The 4,878-nt window shown below is 37.2% G+C and overlaps 1 pseudogene; it reads left to right on the plus strand.

Moving 5' to 3' along the window:
- The first annotated feature begins 716 nt into the window (after window positions 1-716).
- On the plus strand, window positions 717-835 carry LOC112480323 (annotated as a pseudogene).
- The last annotated feature ends 4,043 nt before the right edge of the window (window positions 836-4,878 follow it).

A 4,878-nucleotide genomic window follows, 5' to 3' on the forward strand; every position in this document is an offset into this window, starting at 1 on the left:
GGAAGGAAGGAAGGAAGGAAGGAAGGAAGGAAGAAAGGAAGGAAGAAAAGAAGAGCTTTGGTTTGATTTTAAAACTTAGTGTCTCACATTTTTCAGTTTCAGACCTCAGAATCAGTTTTACTAATTGTCAAAGCCCTCCTCTTTTTCTGTGTGGGCCTTGACTGAAGTGCTGTGTGGAACACATTGTTACCAGCTGACTCCATGTCTGAGTTCATTGATCCCATCTCTCATGAAATTAAATATACATTACACTGCCAAACATGCAGTGGTCTCTCAATTGGGCACTGGTTTAAATTTCAGGCCTTTGTGCTGGCTACTCTCTGTACTATAGCTAAACACTGTCATTCACTCCTTCTTGTCATGTAGTGGGTTTTATGTCTCTGTGCCTTTGCATTTTCTGATTCTCATCAAGATTATACTTTTGTAAAGTCCATCTCAAATGAAATATATTCTTTTAAGCTTTTCCTTATTCCCCTCATGACCTGATGTATTTTCTCCTTCTTTAAACTCCTAGATCTATTTTGGTAGAACACTCTTATGGCACTTGTTATATTATGCTTTATTATATTTTTTCTTGTTTGATTTCTCTTACTAAATTTAAAATCCTTCCGTTTTATGAGCTATGTGCCTTCTCATCTTTTTATTAGCTACAAGGTCTAATATAAAGCTATGCATATTGTAAAACACAAAAAAGATGTGCTTAGTTTAGTGTTGCAGAATATGGCTATGCTACCCTGAACGAGCCCAATCCTGTCTGATCTTGGAAGCTAAGCAGGGTTGGCCCTGGTTAGTACTTGGATGGGAGACCACCTAGGAAGACCAGGTGCTACAGGCATGAAAAATAAAAAAATAAGAGATTGTAAGCTGACAAGGTCCTTGCAATCTGTGAGATCAACCAAGGGTTGCCTCGCCTAAAAAAAAAAATTAGTCAAATAATCATCATCTTGGTAAAAATTCAGATTCTTAAATACTTCTCTGAATAATTCTGATTCATTTGATTAGGTAGAGGCCCATGAATGTATACTTTAGAAGCTTTCCAAATGATTCTGATTAATTAAGTTTAAGAAGCACTGCCTCAATTGAATAAAAAATAATATTTATGTTTCTTGATTACTATTTGAAAAGGAATATTTCTCAGAAAGACTCGATTCTTAATATGTCTATTTATTGAGGAAACTTTAAGCAAGTTCTATATGGGTAAATAGGATGTTAGAATTTGTTAACATCTTTGCTATGACGTTCTCTAAAACAAGTGTTCTTTATTTTGTTTTATGTTGTTTTTCTTGGTATTTATGAGATGGTGTTTTGCCATGATGGCATTTGACCAGTTTGTTGTCAGGATCTGAGTTGGGAAGGCAAAAATTAGAGGAGGACTGTTGGGGCTTGAGAGAAAAGAAGATTGGCTGCAGGGGGAAATGTCTGAAGACTGTTTCTGTAGAATCACACTTGCCCTGTGGAGAAATGTGCACCCTTGAGTGAACTCTGATTTGGCGAAAGGCCCTCGGCCCTAGATCTCTCCCTGACCTCCACATGGCAGTTTTAAGCTGCTGGCAGGTGCTCTGTAGGGAGAGCCCATGATGTCCTGCCCTCGAGGTGACTACTGCAGGCTTTTCTCTTGATGCTGTAGCCAGCACAAAGAGAATGCTGGAAGCTGCACCTGCTGATCCTAGTGCTGGCACTGGCTGCCTTGGCTAAAGACATGAAGGGGAGGAATTGGCTTCTTTCATGTACAAATAAAAATGTCCAATAATTAGGGTAACAATGGGAATTTCCCTCATAGAAAAACATTGGAAAAGAAAGCTCTAGGATTAATGAATATAAATAGTCTAGCAGTAGATTATCTGGGTACAACTTGTGTGAAGTGTTTGAAACCAAATCTATTGGGGGAAAAAGAGATCGTCTTAATTTAATTGGCCCTACTGGCCAATTATACTATTTATGAAGCATATGTCCTTCTCTCAGCTTCCCTGAACACTTTGATAGCAAGCAAAATTTTGTTCCTTTGATCTGAAATAGGATTGTTAATACATCTTCAGGAATTGGACTGCTCAATTTTCTAACAAAGTTTTAATGATTATTTTTATTAGCAGACTCTGTGTGTGTGTGTGTGTGTGTGTGTGTGTGTGTATGTGATTACATTCCAATAAACCCATAGTAAGTTGAAAATGTCATAGGTTGAAATACATTCAAGATACTTAACATACCAAACATCATAGCTTAGCCTAGCCTATCTTAAACATGCTCAGCACGTTTAAGAAAGAGAAAGGAGTCTCTTTTGATGTGTTGTACCCTGGTCAGTGTATTTTTCATCTTCTTCAAAGACTCTTAAAGAAAGGTAGATAGATGGTCTGGAACCAACGGGCTATTTTTTGATTTAAGCTTGTATTTGGATATCCACAATAATGCCCCCAATAGTGATGAACTGGGGTGGAGGTAGGTGGAAAGGCTGGAGCTTTAGACCATGCTGGAGCTGGATTCGCATCTTGGGTGACATTGGGCAAGTCACTCCACTTGTCTAGGACATAGTTAAAGAAGACGATGCTATTTAATTCTTTGGGTTATTTTGAAAATTCAGTGTTATAACGTTTACAAAATTGTCTGACATCTATTTCATGCCAAAACATAAATAAGATAGTCCTTTATTCAGGAACTCAACGAACACTGGATAAAATCCAGATGGGAAAATGCAACATGAGGTCTGGAGATGACACCCATATGCTCAGAATTGTCAGGAATGGCACCACCACACCTCACTTGATATGAGCAGAAAGTAATCCTAGAACACCCAGGGTCCTGCAGAAGATAGGCACTTTAATCCAGCTAAAAACTGAAAGCAAATAATCATAACTTTTAAATGAAATGTTTGCAGAACTTAAAATAAGTCAAGTAAAATAAAAGTAATAAAGTAAAAATTTTAGATTAACAGAGTATGCTCGTTAGTACAAAAAGGCGGGAAAGCATTAATGCTTTACAGATGAGGTTTAGCTTTTCAGCAGCTTCCAAATACTGAAACAGTTCTGCCTTTGCATATAAACAAATTATTTATCACACTTGTTTTTCAACTTTTTGATTACTTTTATGCTTCTGGGCCACTTTCCGAAATAGCTTTGCCTGGTGACACCTCTAGATTTTATAAGGGTATCATGAATAGAGTGCTAAAAATCCAGAGAATTTAGAACTGAAACTGTTACAATTTGTCAATTAATAATGTGGCAGGGCTAAGATTAGGGTATGGAGAGTGAGGCAGGGTCCTACAAGGGCTAGGTGGACCTTCTTTATGGTAAGCAGAACAATGGCCCCCAAGTATGTGTAAGACTCAATCTCTAGAACTTGTGAGGATTTTTTTTTTCTTTATGTAGCAAAAGGGATTTTGCAGATGTGATTAAGTAAAGGACTTTGCTATGGGGAGATTATATTGGATTATCTGGATAGGTTCAAAGTAATCACAAGGGTCCTTAAAAGTGAAAGAGGAAGGCAGGTGAGAGTACTGCACTGTGAGAACTCAACCCAGCATCGCTGGCTTTGGAGGTGGGAGAAGAGGGTCGAGCGTGAAGGAATGTTGGCAGCCCCTAGGAGCTAGAAAAGGCAAGGAAATGGAGCCTCCAGAAGGAACACAGCCCTGCTGACATCTTATTTTTTTAGCCCAGTGAGATCCATTTTAGACTTCTGTTCTAGAGAACTATAAGATAAGATAATAAATGTGTGTTGTTTTAAGCAACCGGGTTTGATGTAGTAAGCTACAGAAGCTATAGAAAACGAATGCACTCATTGTATTTAAAATTTTGATATTTTGCTCATCATGGATTTTTTGCATTAGTTTTGATTTTTAAAAAGCTACTGCACTATATATTATTTCTCTTGGGTACTGAGGTTTCAGCACCCAAGATAAGTGCTTCACTTGCCTCCTTCAAGTCCTGCTCCCTCATTTTTGCCCCAGGATACATCATTACTTCAGCATGAGTAATGTTGTTGGTTTCTTGTAGAAAATGATCCAAAAGCTTGCACACTATGTCTCTTCACTGATCTTTGTCTAACCAAAAGAATGTCTTATAGTCTTATCTGAAGGCTTAACTTTGAAAAACTATCATGAGTAAATATTAGTAGCAGCATGGAGAACATTATATATGGAAGAACTGTTCTATGCAATACCTTTATTATTCTTGGAAATTTTAAAACTGAATAATCCGAGCATGTTTTTGAGATTGAATTTTATAGCTCTATTTTATCACTTGTATGAAAGACCTTTTTAATGTAACTCAATTTCAGTGATATACTTACTTTGTCTGAGATTATCTTCTATTTGAGCAACCCTAGGTTGAATCAGGGTTAAATTCCAGACTTGTGTCATAAACTGTCATCTTATAACTAGAGAAAGATCCAGCTATCTCTCTCTCTTTTTTTCCCAACAGGTATCATGAGCATATGTGGTATTATAGTCCAACACAACTGACTTGCATGGAGAAAAACAATAAAGTAACAACAACAGTAACAGTACAATTTATAGAGTAGGTATTGAATTTTCACACAATCCTCAAAACAGCTCTGCAAAGCATGTTCTATTATCTCTAGTGCCCAGATGAGGAAACCGAGGCTTAGAGAATTAATAACAAACAAGAATAGCTAACACTTAAATAAGGCTTACCAAATGTCAGGTACTCTTCTAAGGGCTTTACTCATTTAATATACAACAACCCTAAGGGGCATTTTCTCATTTAACGGATGAAGAAACTGAGGCATAAAAAGGTTAAGCAACTTTCTAAGGTCATATGCCTGTTAAATGGGGAGGGTAACTTACTTGCTGAGAGTCATGCTGGTAAAGAAATTGAGAAATAGGAATTCGAACTCAGATCTGTCCAATTTTAAAATGCCATGTTCTTT

The sequence above is a fragment of the Pteropus alecto genome, unplaced genomic scaffold, assembly GCF_000325575.1.
Source record: "Pteropus alecto unplaced genomic scaffold, ASM32557v1 scaffold103, whole genome shotgun sequence".
NCBI classification, from domain to species: domain Eukaryota; kingdom Metazoa; phylum Chordata; class Mammalia; order Chiroptera; family Pteropodidae; genus Pteropus; species Pteropus alecto.